Source organism: Hippopotamus amphibius, chromosome 4 (genome assembly GCF_030028045.1).
Source record: "Hippopotamus amphibius kiboko isolate mHipAmp2 chromosome 4, mHipAmp2.hap2, whole genome shotgun sequence".
NCBI lineage: Eukaryota > Metazoa > Chordata > Mammalia > Artiodactyla > Hippopotamidae > Hippopotamus > Hippopotamus amphibius.
In genome coordinates, this window is record NC_080189.1 from 102,395,002 (window position 1) to 102,411,038 (window position 16,037).

The 16,037-nt window shown below is 37.0% G+C and overlaps 1 pseudogene; it reads right to left on the reverse strand.

Annotated features, from left to right (window-relative positions):
• Positions 1-16,037, reverse strand: part of LOC130851916 (proteasome subunit beta type-7-like) — an 88,114-nt pseudogene extending 72,077 nt beyond the window's left edge.

Below are 16,037 nucleotides of genomic sequence, written 5' to 3' on the forward strand. Positions count from 1 at the left end.
TACTGTCTTGATCACTGTAGCCTTGTAGTGTAGCCTGAAGTCAGGAAGCCTGATTCCACCAACTCCGTCTTTCCTTCTCAAGATTGCTTTGGCTGTTCAGGGACTTTTGTGTTTCCATACAAATCATAAGATTTCTTGTTCTAGTTCTGTGAAAAATGCCATTGGTAATTTGATCAGGATTGAATTGAATCTGTAGATTGCTTTCGGTAATATAGTCATTTTCACAATGTTGATTTTTCCAATCCAAGAACATGGTATGTCCCTCCATCTGGTTGTGTCTTTGATTTCTTTCATTAGTGTCTTGTAGTTTTCTGAGTACAGGTCTTTTACCTCCCTACTTAGGTTTATTCCTAGGTATTTTACTCTTTTTGTTGCAATGGTGAATGGGATTGTTTCCTTAATTTCTCTTTCTGATCTTTCATTGTTGGTGTATAGAAATGCAAGAGATTTCTATGTGTTAATTTTGTATCCTGCAAATTTTCCAAATTCATTGATGAGCTCAAGTAGTTTTCTGGTGGAATCTTTAGGATTTTCTATGTATAGTATCATGTCATCTGCATACAGTGACAGTTTTACTTCTTCTTTTCCAATTTGGATTCCTTTTATTTCTTTTTCTTCTTTGATTGCTGTGGCAAGGACTTCCAAAACTATGTTGAATAGTAGTGGCGGGAGTGGACATACTTGTCTTGTTCCTGATCTTAGAGGGAATGCTTTCATTTTTTCACCATTGAGAAGGATGTTTGCTGTGGGTTTGTCATATATGGACTTTATTATGTTGAGGTAGGTTCCCTCTATGCCCACCTTCTGGAGAGTTTTTATCATAAATGGGTGTTGAATTTTGTCAAAACTTTTTCTGCATCTATTGAGATGATCATGTGGTTTTTATCCTTCAATTTCTTAATATGGTGTATCACACTGATTGGTTTGTATATATTGAAGAATCCTTGCATCCCAAGGATAAACCCCACTTGATCATGGTGAATGATCCTTTTAATGTGTTATTGGATTCTGTTGGCTAGTATTTTGTTGAGGATGTTTGGATCTAAACTCATCAGTGATATTGGTCTCTGTAGTTTTATTTTTTTGTAGTATCTTTGTCTGGTTTTGGTATCAGGGTGATGGTGGCCTCATAGAATGAGTTTGGGAGTGTTCCTTCCTCTGCAATTTTTTGGAAAAACTTGAGAAGGATGAGTGTTAGCTCTTCTCTAAATGTTAGAAAAAATTCACCTGTGAAGCCATTTGGTCCTGGACTTTTGTTTGTCGGGAGATTTTTAATCACAGTTTCAGTTTCATTCCTTGTGATTTGTCTGTTCATATTTTATATTTCTTCCTGATTCAGTCTTGGAAGGTTATACCTTTCTAAGAATCTGTCCATCTCATCCAGGTTGTCCAATTTACTGGCATATAGTTGCTTGTAGTAGTCTCTCACGGTGCTTTTTATTTCTGCAGTGTCCATTGTAACTTCTCCTGTTTCATTTCTAAACTTATTGATTTGAGTCCGCTCCCTCTTTTTCTTGATGAATCTTGCTAGAGGTTTATCAATTTTATTTATCTTCTCAAAGAACCAGCTTTTAGTTTTATTGATTTTTGCTATTGTTTTCTTTGTTTCTATTTCATTTATTTCTGCTCTGATCTTTATGGTTTCTCTATGTCTGCTAACTTTGGGTTTTGTTTGCTCTTCTTTCTCTGGTTTCTTTAGGTGTAAGGTTAGATTATTTATTTGGGATTTTTCTTGTTGCTTGAGGTAGGATTGTATTGCTACAAACTTCCCTCTTAGAACTTCTTTTGCTGCATCCCGTAGGTTTTGGAAAGTTGTGTTTTCATTGTCAATTGTCTGAAGGTATTTTTTGATTTCCTCTTTGATTTCTTCAGTGATCTCTTCGTTATTTAGTAACATATTGTTTAGCCTCCATGTGTTTGTGTTTTTTACAGTTTTTTTTTTTTCCCGTAATTGATTTCTAATCTCATAGTGTTGTGGTCAGAAAAGATGCTTGATACAATTTCAATTTTCTTAAATTTACCAAGGCTTGATTTATAACCCAAAATGTGATCTATCCTGGAGAATTTTCCAAGTGCACTTGAGAAGAATGTGTAATCTGCTGTTTTTGGATGTAATGTGCTATAGATATCTATTAAATCCAGCTGATTTATTGTGTCATTTAAAGCTTGTGTTTCCTTATTAATATTCTGTGTGGTTGATCTGTTCATTGGTGTAGGTGGGGTGTTAAAGTCCCCCACTATGATTGTGTTACTGTCAATTACCTCTTTCATAGTCATTAGCATTTGTCTTATGTACTGAGGTGCTCCTATATTGGGTGCATATATATTTATAATTTCATCTCTTCTTCTTGGATGGATCCCTCCATCTGTATGTAGTGTCCTTTCTCATCTCTTGTAACATTTTTTATTTTAAAATCTATTTTATCTGATATGAGTATGACTACTCCAGCTTTCTTTTGATTTCCATTTGCATGGAATATCTTTTTCCATCCCTTCACTTTCCGTCTGTATGTGTCCCTAGGTCTGAAGTGGGTCTCTTGCAGACAGCATATAAATGGGTCTTGTTTTTGTATCCATTCATACAGTCTGTGTGTTTTGGTTGGTGCATTTAGTCCATTTACATTTAAGGGAATTATCGAGATGTATGTTCCTATTACCATTTTCTTAATTGTTTTGTTTTTGTTTCTGTAGGTCCTTTTCTTCTCTTATGTTTCCCACTTAGAGAAGTTCCTTTATCATTTGTTGTAGGGCTGGTTTTGTGGTTCTGAATTCTCTTAGCTGTTGCTTGTCTGTAAAGCTTTTGATTTCTCTGTTGAATATGAATGAGATCCTTACTGGGTAGAGTATTCTTGGTTGTAGGTTCTTTCCTTTCATCACTTTAAATATATCATGCCACTCCCTTCTGGCTTGCAGAGTTTCTGCTGAGAAATCTTCTGTTAACCTGATGGGAGTTCCCTTGTATGTTATTTGTCATTTTTCCCTTGTTGCTTTTAATAAATTTTCTCTGTCTTTAATTTTTGTCAATTTGACTACTATATGCCTTGGCATTTTTCTCCTTGAGTTTATCCTGCCTGGAACTCTCTGAGCTTCCTGCACTTGGGTAGCTATTTCTTTTCCCATGTTAGGGAAGTTTTCAGCTATAATCTCTTCCAATATTTTCTCAGGTCCCTCCTCTCTCTCTTCTCCTTCTGGGACCCCTATAATGTGAATGTTGGTGTGTTTAACATTGTCCCAGTTGTCTCTTAGGCTGTCTTCAGTTCTTTTCATTATTTTTTCTTTATTCTTTTCTGCATCAGGGATTATCACCATTCTGCCTTCCAGGTCACTTATTCCTTCTTCTGCCTTGGTTAATCTGCTATTGATTCCTTTTAGTGTATTTTTCATTTCCATTATTGTGTTGCATATCTCTGTTTGTTTGTTCTTTAATTCTTCTAGGTCTTTGGTAAACTTTTCTTGCAACTTTTTGATCTTTTCATCCAATCTTTTTTCAAAGTCCTGGATCATCTTCACTGAATTCTTTTTCTAGAAGAGTGCCTATATCCTTTTCTTTTAGTTGTTTTTCTGGTATTTTATGTTGTCCCTTCATCTAGTACAAAATCTTTTGCCTTTTCATTTTCTCTGTCTTTCTGTGGCTGTGATTTTCAGTTCCACAAGATGAAATAGTGCTGATACTGCTTGATTCTGCTGTCTGCCCTCTTGTGGAGGAAGCTGTCTAGGAGGCTCCTGTGTGCTTCCTGATGGGAGGGACTGATGGTGGGTTGGGCTGGGTGGGTGGAGCTCAGTAAAACTTTAATTCGATTTGGTGGGTGGAGCTCAGTGACACTTTAATCTGCTTGTCTGCCAATTGGTGGTGCTGTATTCCCACCCTGGTGTTCCTTTGGCCTGAGATGACCCAGCCCTGGAGCTTACAGGCTCTTTGGTGGAGCTAATGGTGGACTCTGGAAGGGCTCACACCAATGAGCACTTCTCAGAACCCCTATTGCCAGTGTCCCTGTCTCCTCAGTGAGCCACAGCTGCCCCCCACCTCTGCAGGCAACCCTCCAACACCAGCAGGTAGGTCTGGTTCAATCTCTTATGGGGTCACTGCTCCTTCCCCCTCAGTCCTGGTGAGCACAATTTTTTGTGTGCCCTCCAAGAGTGGAGTCTCTGTTTTTCCCAGTCCTGTGGAGGTCCTGCAATCAAATCTCGCTGGCTTTCAAAGTCTGATTCTCTGGGGATTCCTCCTCCTGTTGCTGGACTGCCAGGTTAGGAAGCCTGACATGGGGCTCAGAACCCTCAGGACTTCAATGGTATAACTGTTCTCCAGTGTGTGAGTCACCCACCCAGCATTTATGGAATTTGATTTTAACACAATTGCCCCCCTCCTACAGTCTCATTGCAGCTTCTCCTTTGTCTCTGAATGTGGGATAGTTTTTTTTGGTGAGTTCCAGTGTCTTTCTGTTGATGGTTGTTCAGCACTTATTTGTAATTTCAATGCTCTTGCAAGAGGGAGTGAGCGCATGTCCTCTTACTCTGCCATCTTGATTGCCATCCCCATGCTACTTTTATTGAACATAGTATCGGGAGTCCTGACCACAGCAATCAGGCAATAAAGAGAAATAAAAGAAATCCAAATTATAAAAAAATAATTAAAACTGTCACTGTTTGGAGATGACATGATTCTGTACAGAGAAAACACTAGAAACACCACCAAAAAAAAATTAGAACTAAGAAATTTAGTAAAGTTGAAGGATACAAAATTAATATACAAATATATGCAGCATTTCATAAAGCAATAACAACCTTCCAGAAAGAGAAATTGAGAAAACAATCTCATTTACAATTCATCAAAAAGCATAAAATACCTACGAATGCATATAACCAAGGGAGTAAAAGACATGTACTCTGAAAACAATAAGACATTGATGAAAGAATTTGAAAATGATAGAAATAAATGAAAAGATTGTGTTCATGGATTGGAAGAATTAATATTGTTAAAATGCCTATACTACCCAAAGCAATCTAGATTCAGTGCAAGACTTATTAAAATATAAATGGTATTTTTCACAAAAGTAGAGCAAATAATTCTAAAATGTGTGTATAAACACAAAAGACTCCAAATAGCCAAAACAATTTTGAGAAGGAAGAACAAAACTGTAGGTAACACACCCCCAGTTTTCAAACTATACAACAAAGTTAAATATGGCACAAAATTAGACACAAAAGCAGACACAAAAACACAAAACAGACACAAGATCAATGGAACAGAATAGAACACCCAGAAATAAATCCACTTTTATATGGTCAATTAATCTACCGCAATGGAGGCAAGAATATACAATGGGAAAAAGACAGCCTCTTCAACAAATGGTGTTGGGAAAACTGGACAGCTGCATGCAAAAAAAATAATATAAAACTGGAGCATATTCTTGCACCATATACAAATATAAACTCAAAATGAATTAAAGACTTAAATATGAGACCTGAAACCACTAAACTCCTAAAAGATACATTGGATGTATGCTCTTTGACATTGCCCTAGCAATATTTTTTTTGAACTGTCTGCTCAGGCAAGGGCAAGAAAGGTAAAAAATAAACAAATGGGACTACAGCAAACTAAAAAGCTTTTGCACAGTAAAGGAGTCATCAATGCAACAGAAAGGCAACCTACATAAATGGGAGAAAGTATTTACAATGATATGTCTGATAAAGGGATTAATATTCAAATTATATAAAGAAATTACACAACTCAGTCTCAAAATAAACCCCCAAAAATCAGATTAAAAATGGGCAGAGAATCTGAATAGATGTTTCTCCAAAGAAGATATGCAACTGGCCAACAGACATGTGAAAAGACACTCAACAGGGGCTTCCTGGTGGTGCATTGGTTAAGAATCCAGCTGCCAATCCAGGGAAAACCGGTTTGAGCCCTGGTCTGGAAAGATCCTACATGTCTCAGAGCAACTAAGCCCATGTGTCACAACTGCTGAGCCTGCACCACAGAGCCCCTGAGCCACAACTACTAAGCCCACGTGCTGCAACAACTGAAGCCTGTGTGCCTAGAGCCCATGCTCTGCAACAAGAGATGCCACTGCAATGAGAAGGCCATGCACCACAATGAAGAGTAGGCCCCACTCGCCACAACTAGAGCAAGCCCTTGTGCAACAACAAAGACCCAAAGTAGCCAATAAATAAATAAATAATAAATTAATCAATTAATTAAAAAAATAAGAAAAGTTGCTCAACATCACTGATCATCAGGGAAATGCAAATCAAAACCACAGTGAGATAGCACCTTCCACCTGTCAGAAGGGCTATTACCAAAAAGACAACAACAAGTTTTAGCAAGGATGTAGAGAAAAGAGATTTCCTCCTGCAAAGTTGATAACAATAAAATTTGGGACAGCCTTCATGGAAAACAGTAGGAGATTCCTTAGAAATTTTAAAATAGAACTATTATATGATTGAGCAATTTCACTTCTGAGTACTTACCAAAAACAAAAAGACTAATTTGAAAAGATATATGCATCCTAATGTTCTTCATAGCATTATTTACAACAGCAAATATATGGAAACAACTTAAACATTCATAGTACATGAGTAGGAAGTACATAGTACATAGTACATGTTAAGGAAGATGTGATAGAATAGATATAAGAATAGAAGAATAGAATAGAATAGAATAGAATAGAATAGAACATAGAATAGAATAGAATAGAATAGGAGTAGAACAGAATAGATGGAGGACAGACCATAGAATGGAAGGCAGACCATAGAATTTCTTAGACATAAGAAAGAATGAAATCTTGCCATTTCTGACTATATGGATGGACCTTCAGGGTGTTATGCTAAATAAAGTAATTCAAATGAAGAAAAACATATAGCATATTACCTCACTTATATGAGGAGCCTAAAAAGTAAAACAAAGGAGCAAACAAAGCAAAACAAACAGATTTATGGATACCGAAAGTAAATGGGTGGTTGCTAAAAGGGAGCAGGGTAGGGGGATGAGTGAAATGGGTGAAAAGCATTAATAGGTTCCAACTTCAAGTTATAAAATAAATAGGTCATGGGGATGTAATATGCAACATCGGGAATATAGTTAATATTCTAATAATTTTGTATGCTGACATGTTTACTGGACTTATGGTGACCACTTCATAATGTATTTCATTGTTGTATCACTGTATTTTACATATAAAATTAACATAATATTGTATGTCAACTAAACATCAACAAAAAAAAGAAATCCACATGCATATGGGGATAGAAAAATAAGAAATAATAAGAGAAATAACAATTGGAGGACAGTGTGTGTAGTGGAATATGGAATTAAATGTGAAATTTATTTTATTATGTTTACCTTTTTATGGTTAATTTAAATAACTTCTGATTTGTCAGTCAGAAAATTATATTTATTTAAGTAATGCCAAGATACATTTAATACAGTTTACAGGCATCCTTCTTTTTCAGTCCATGTAATAATCCTTATTATTTACTGTATTAACTGCATAATGTTGTCATGACCAAATCTGTAGTAGAGTCTGTTTTGTGTAAATAACAACATGGATGCATTGAAGATCTTTGTATTTTTTTCTAGGCATATTTCTAATAATGTTTCTGTAAGATTAATTTCCAGAAATAAATTGCTATTCAGTGGATACAGGTGTTCTTTCCATTCCTACAAGCAAAAAACAATAAAAGATCCTTGGTATGTACATTCAAAGTGTAGAAGAATTTAAATGTCTCAGTGAGCCATTTTGTGTCTCTCTTTGAAAAATTATTGTCAAAATCACTACTACGGTCTACTTTATTTTTTCTACATTGGAAAACTTGGGACAAACAAAATTGATAAAAACATGCCAGTTTGCCTTGTAAATTCTATGCTTAAATTATATTTTTGCCCTAGTAAACCTAAGAGCCAAAGAGAAGAGCAGTTGTATACAAATAGCAGAACCTCCCACTCTCTCCCATGACTGCACTTAGATCCATGAGGAAGTGTATCATCTAGAAAGAGCTGAGAAGAGAGGTAGGCTTTGCCGCATCTTTCAATATAAAAATGCACACAGCCACATGCTTTGATGTGTTATCACCCTATTTATACTGCTGGAAACAGGACAATTTTGTGTATTTTTATTCCAATTGCCATCCATGCTATTAAAAGATAAGACTTTCATAACCATATATGGATTTTTTTTTTCCTTTCAGAAATAATGTTTTCTGGTTTTGGACTTGTGATCATAACAAGAGAAAATGTACCTAAACACCATGCAGGTAATGATATTATGTGCATATAAATCCCTACAGTAAAAGAAAGTAGAACCAAGTGGAACTATTTTTCAATTCTTTGAATCATAAATAGGCATAAAATAATCAGTATTTTGTATAATAAAGCATTTTGGGTATAACAGATTCTCAAATATTTGATACAATGGGTGTATATATTAATTTTATAAGCATATATATATGTATAGCATTGCATGTGAAAGTAAATTACAGACTTTAAAAGTGCAACTCAACAGAATCTTGACCAAAATGAGAGTCTACAGTAAAATTTATTTTTCTAAAATTTAGCACAATTTTATTATGATGAAAAAGATGGCTATAAAATGAATTTTGAAATTTATCCACCTTGACATTTACAATATTCTCACACTTGCTGTTGAAACCTATTGATTGTTCTTAGAATTTAGATAAAAATATCTCAGAAAGTTTGAAGAGAATAATTTCAGCCAATTTTGAGTTGTTCAAGCATGAAGAAATGGCATTTCATTGACATTTAAAAAAGATTCTCCCTATGAATTCAAGTGTTTCAAAATACTTTATTCTAAAAGAGTAAAGTAGAAATAGACTGTAAAGGGCTGGTTTTAAGTAATATGATACAATTTTCTGAAAGCATAGGCTTATAATAATAGCAGCTCTCATAGAATATCCAGTCAGGTTCCACTGAACTGCAGTGCCTTGATTTGGCAGGTGTTTAATCATTGATGTTGAATTGAATTTTAACCATTTCTAGACATAAGGGTTTATTGAGGAATTATTTAGAAAGTTTGCAAGTGTTTAGAATCTACAGTGATAAAAATTATGCTGATTTCTCAAAATAGCTTTTAAAGATAAATGAATTTTCCATATACAGTTTGAGATAAATAGGTGAGGTTATTAATTCAATGTTAAGGTTTGGAAAAGAAATTGTTCAAAATACTCTAATTTTTTTTGAAAACATTGAATGAGTGTGTGTGTGTGTGTGTGTGTGTGCAGTTGTTATTTTGTTATTCGTTTTACTGGTTTTCAATGTGATGGTAATTGTTAAGAAAACTAAAGGAAACATGAAGACAGTGTTTTACTAACTGTATAAGGAAAAAAATGTCATTAACTTGGGGGCCAGGTAGATATGGGCTTGAAATTAGCTCTTCATTTTCTAACTATGTTGTTATAATTTTTATACTACAAAATTGGAGAAGAAAATTATTATGTGTATATAACACATACATATATCTTCCTTCTTTATTCATTTATCCACTGATGGACTTTGAGGATATATTCTGTCATTGACCATTGTGAGTAATGCTGTAATGAATGCAAGAGTGCACATATCTCTTTGAGATAGTGATTTTATTTTCTTTGGATATACATCCAGAAGTGGGGTTGTTGAATCATACAGTAGTCTGTTTTTAATTTTGGGGGAAAGAGCCATACCGTTTTCCATCATAGCTTCACCGGTTTTCATTCCCACTAGCAGTCTCCAAGGATTCCTTTTTCTCCAGACCCTCAGCAACATGGCTTATCTCTAGTCCTTTTATAATAAACATCCTAATGGGAGTGAGGTGCTATGACCTTGTAGTTTTGACTTGCATTTCCCTGATGAATAGTGATTTTGAGCACCTTTTCATATTCACATTGCTATTGATGTGTCTGAAAAAATGTGTATTCAGGCCTTTAACCTATTTCTTAATCAGTTTATTTGCTTTTTGGTTTGTTTTGTATGTTACTTAATGAGTTCCTTATATACATAGTATTTTATTTTTACTGTTGTTGATTGACAATGCTATAATAGTTTCAGGTGTACAGCATAGTGATTCAAAATTTTCATAAATTATATTCCACTTGAATTTCTAAAATGTTAGCTATATTCCCTGTGCTGTACAACATATCCTGGTAGCTTATTTATTTGGACCTCTTAATTCCATAACACTTTCCCTTCCCTCTCCCCACTGGTAACCACTAGTTTCCTTTCTATACAGGGAGTCTGTTTCTGTTTTCTCATATTCATTTGATTGCTTCATTTTTTTAGAGTCCACATATAAGTGATAAGATAGAGTATTTGTCTTTCTCTGTGTGACTTATTTCACTAAGCATAACACCCTCTAGGTCCATCCATGTTGTTGCAAATGGAAGCATTTATTTTTTTTTTCCTGTGTTTTTGGTTTTTTTTATGGCTGAGTTGTATTCACTGTCTTTGTATACCACATCTTTACCCATTCATCTGTTGGTGAACATTTAAGTTGCTTGCATATCTAGGCAATTGTAAATAATGTTGTTTTGAACATTGGGGTTCATACAATATATTGTAAAGTTAGTGCTTTTGATTTTTTCAGATACATACCTAGGAGTGGAATTGCTGAGTCATATGGTAGTTCTATTTTTAGTTTTTTGAGAACCCTCCATACTGTTTTCCATAGTGGCTGCAGGAATTTACATTCCCACCAACAGTGTAGGAGGGTTCACTTTTCTCCACTCCCTCGCCAGCATTTGTCTGTTAGCCATCTGTGTGTCTTCTTTGGAAAAATATCTGTTCAGATCCTCTACCCATTTTTAAATAAGATTGCTTAGTTTTTTCTGTTGGTTGTATGAGCTTTTGATATAGTTTGGGTATTAACCCCTTATCAGATATATCATTTGCAAATATTTTATCCTATTTCATAGGTTACCTTTTCACTTTGTTGATGGCTCCCTTTGCTGTGCTGTTTAATATAGTACCACTTTATCATTGTTTTTTTGCCTTTGCTTTTGGTGGCAAATCCAAAAAAGTAATTGCCAAGACCAATGTTCTACTATCTACATTTTCTCCTAGGAGTTTTCTGGCTTCAGGTATTATGTTCAAGTCTTTAATCCATTTTGCATTGATGATGTCAGATAGGAGTCCAATTTCTTTCTACTGCTTGAAGGTGTCCAGTTTTCCCAACACAATTTATTGAAGAGACTATTTTTCCCCATTGTATATTCTTGGCTCCTTTGTTGCAAACTAATTGATCATATATGTGTGGGTTTATTTCTGGGAAGACTAATTTTTACGCTGTCCACTAGAGGTTCATTCAATCTATAGATGGTAATTAATTAAAAATGAAAAAATAAAACATGCAATTACTTATAGTGAAAAAGGTAGAGGAGGGCGTCCCTGGTGGTGCAGTGGTTAAGAATCTGGCTACCAATGCAGGGGACATGGTTTCAATTCCTGGGCTGGGAAGATCCTACATGCCACAGAGCAACTAAGTCCATGTACCACAACCACTGAGCCTGCACTCTAGAGCCCATGAGCCACAACTATTGAACCCATGTACCACAACTACTGAAGCCCACATGTCTAGAGTCCTTGTTCTGCAACAAGAGAAGCCACCGCAATGAGAAGCTGGTGCACCTCAATGAAGAGTAGCCCCTGCTCACTGCAACTAGAGAAAGCTCGTGTGCAGCAACGAAGACCCAACACAGCCAATAAATAAATAAATGTTGAGAAGAAAAGGGTAGAGGAACATGCCAGTATAAGGGAAATTAAACTTCCAAAAAATGTATGTAAACAAAGAAGACCAATGATTAAAACATTTAATTCATCAATAAGACAGATAATTTTTCAATAGTATATAACAGATCTTTATATATACCAAATAACAGATTTTCTAAATATATTAACAGAAAATGAGATAAATGTTGAAGAGAAAAAGGGAAATACCAATTATTGCTGGAGATTTGAACACTGCACTCAGTGATAGAACAAATATATAATATAATATTATAGAAATTTGAACTGTGTAGTCAACCAAGTTAGTTCATAAACATTTATAAAACACAACAGCAAAACCTATAAAATTCAAAGCTTTTCAAGCACACAGAAAACATTTACCAAATTAGGCCTTAATCTGGGCTCTAAAACAAATACTAATAAATGTAAATGATCATTAAAAAAATGCCAGAAAATTTCCCAAATATTTGGGAATTAATTAACATTTTGTAAATAGTCTAAGGATGCAAAAAGTAAGAAAGGACATTGAAAACTATTTGGGAATAAATAGTAATGGGGCCACAATATTTCAATATTTTTCATGATGATATTAAAACGGTACTTCAGGAAAACATTTAGAGCATTATATACTTTTATTAGAAAAAAACTTTAGTAAACTTTCACCTCCAGAAATTGGAAAGTAAAGAAAATAAACCCAAATTAAGTAGAAGGAAGAAAATACAGTAGCTTTCCTTTATCTGCAGTTTCACTTTCTGTGGTTTCAGTTACCCATGGTCAACTGCAGACTGACAATATTAAATTCCATAAATAAATAAATCATAAGTTTTAAACTGCATGCCACTTATGACTTGTATGAGTGGCATGATGAAATCTCTCTGCATCCCACTCCCCCCACCTAGGATGTGAATCATCCCTTAGTGCAGCATCTCACGCCCTTCAGTCACTTAGCTGCCTTGGTTATAAGCTAGACTGTTGTGGTAACAGGTGCTTGTGTTCAAGTAACCCTTGTTTTACTTAATAATGGCCCCAAGGCACAAGAGGAGTGATGCTGGCAATTCAGACATTCTCTTCCTGTGCCTAATTTATTTATTTATGTTTTTTTGACAGCATAAAAACTGTATTTTATTTCACATTCTCTGATAAAAGGCTCCTCTTCATAATGGACTTGGATTAGAAAAAAACAAAATGTAAAATTCATGTTGTCTTCGGGTGGTAGAATTGTGCATCATTTTTAAAAATTTCCTTTCATACTAGAAAGCTATTTCAGTAAATACTGTTTTTAAAACATAGGATAGAAAATCTATACAAAGAGCAGTCAAAAATATGCCAAACAAATAAATTTCCCTAGGGAATTTATATAAATATTTTTAGTATTCAGAAGCAAGGCTTAATAGCTTAATGAAGTAACATCTGTAAGATGATAAAAATCAAAGCAGTTGTGATGAGCTCTGGCTTGCTTGAGCTGAAAGACAAGGGTTCAAATCCCAGCTTTGCTGCTTACAGGCAGGGCAGTAATGGGCAGGTTAGTAAATCTAAGTTTGTCATCAAGGTTTCTCATCAATAAGAAGGCAATGATACCATCCCTTGCATAGAATTTTAACTGAAAATAATGTGACAGCACCAGCAGACACTGACACAGAGACACTTCCAAATATGCTTTAAATTTAAAACGATGCTAAGCTTTAAAAAAAAAAAAAACAGACCTATCACATATGCAATGCTTTGTGCTGTTCTCTTAATGGCTCAACTAGAGCCACACAAATGGAACACAATCTAAACCAACTCTACTCCAGGGATACTGTAAACTGTTCACAAACAATAAACAGCAGTTAAGGTTTCTAACACTAGATTTCATACATGCTTTGGCACAAGCAAGTTAGAGAATTAGAAAATTAATTCACCGTTAAATATTCATTGAGTCACACAGGACTCTGTGAGACTCTGGGAGCAAGACAGATTCTACTTGACAGAGATCTCAGATCCTTGCAGGGGCAGGAAGGACAGGGCTGGGAAACGTAGAGTATGGACAAGGTTAAATCCTGGAATCAAGTTTCACACAAAATGCCTGGACAGGGACCTGTGAACAGCCTGAGGCAGTCATGAAGGAATGGCTTCTGGACTAGACCTTGGATGATGAGTGGGAATACTCTAGGCAGAAAATGCATTTCTAAAAGAAGGCAGCACGGCAGCAGTGGGGTGTGAAGGGCAGTTCAGAGGAGGGCAAGGGGTCTGTTGCCACAGACACCCAAGGTACAAGTGGAGGAGGAAGAGGAAATGAAACAGCAAAAGGGGTCTAGAGCCCAACTGAAAGGGAGGCGACCCCACTGGAGGAGTTACTGCAACACTGTGGTCAAGAGCCTGGAAGGAAGTGGCACTGAGGAAGACAAGAGAGGATGGTCAGAGACCCAGGATGGGGCCTAACAGCTAGCTGGTTTCTGGGTGGTCTCTCTGATGACCATGGCCATCCCTGTGCCACTGGACCCATCTACACATTCAACATTTCCAGCCGCGTGTAATCTCCCTCTCTGCCTCCAGATGCCCCCGTGTCAACCCTCCTTCGGACAGCTGTCAGGCTGCTCTAACAAGCGCATCTTATCCTATCATCCCCTGGCTTGAAAACAGTAAATAAGAACTTCCAGGACAAAGTCAAACAACTCGGCCTGTACCATCGGGACTCTCTGCGGCCTAGCTTTCCAGCCCTGCCTCTGCTCCACCCTCCTGAACGTCCATACATCTTCATCCCTCTATGCCTTTGCTTCTGCTGTGCTCCCAGCGTGGAACACTCCCCCCACCCACTGCACTTGCCTCACCCATCTGGCAAACTCTGGCTTTCCAGTTCTTGGACCACACTGGTCGCTTGTGCACCGCAGGGCCTAAGAAGTCTTTCCCTTGGGGGTAGGGAGTAGGGTGGAAAATCCCTGGCTAATTCCTACTTGTCTTTCAGGTTTCAGGTTAAAAGTTACTTTTTCCCTTCTTTCACCTACCAGACTGGCAAGAATATCCAAAGCAGGAGAGTCTATAAGAGAAAAGTATTCCCATATTCTCTTGGTGGAATACAATCTCTTTGGAGGGCAATTTGACAATAGCTCTCAAAGGTAAAGTGCACTTTATGGCCAGCCATCTTTCACTTTTGGAGGCTGCCCAGTAGCTGTACTTTATTTCTGTGTGTGGGAAACCCCACCACCTTATAAATGAATGACTGAGTTTTACCAATCATCACCAAGCAAGCACCTACCCTTCCCTATCAGGAACTCTCTGACAGTGAATGTGATGGCAGGAAGCCTCAGTTCTAGACAAGGCAGCCAGGGCAGCAAATGAGCAGCAAGCCAGGGCCTGCGCCAGCTGGGCCAACAGTGTGGTCTGCAACATTCTGCCTTCACCTGCAATGGCCCGCTCTGCAGCATTATTTCTTTTCTTTCTTTTTCTTTTAAATTTATTTATTTATTTATTTATTTATTTATTTATTTATTTATTTATGTATTTATTTTATTTTATTTATTTATTGGCTGTGTTGGGTCTTCACTGCTGCACACGGGCTTCCTCTAGCTGCCGTGAGCAGGGGCTACTCTTCATTGTGGCACATGGGCTCCTCACTGGGGTGGCTTCTTTTGTTGGGAAGCATGGGCTCTAGGCATGTGGGCTTCCATAGTTGTGGCACATGGGCTCAATATTTGTGGCTCAAGGGCTCTAGAGCACAGGCTCAGTAGTCGTGGCTCACGGGCTTAGTTGCTCTCTGGCATGTGGGATCTTCCCAGACCAGGGATCAAACCCATGTCCCCTGCATTGGCAGGCAGATTTTTAACCACTGCACCACCCATGGGGACATAAGGCAACTTATCAGTTGAACCATGAGGATAAATGCTGTAAAGGTGAGGTCCAGTAACATCTACTCCCCCCAAAACTAGGGCTGCACCAATGTAAGCTTGATACTTGAAAAGCATCTGCTTCAACATCCTATTGCCTGTCACAACTCTGTGAAGGCAGCCAGTGAAAAGGGAGTGGAGCTCTAAGTTGGAAGAAATGAGCTGAGTTGTCATGTCTGTGTCTGCAGCTGTCCCAGCACCACAGCAATAAATGTTAGGAGATATGAAGTGTATTTTTGAACAGTTCTTGTCAGCAGCAACCATCCCTTCAGTTGCCCTTGTATCTGCTCCAAGAATTATGCCATCCTTATAAACCACCCCTGCAAAGGTCGTCCCAGTTTACAGGCCATTGGAAGCTTGTAGCCTTTCTTTGCAAAATCGGCTTCCAAGATGGCATTTCTGTGGCAGTTATCAAGAGAGAAATCTCCAACTGGTGTCTCATACACTGACACTACCACCAT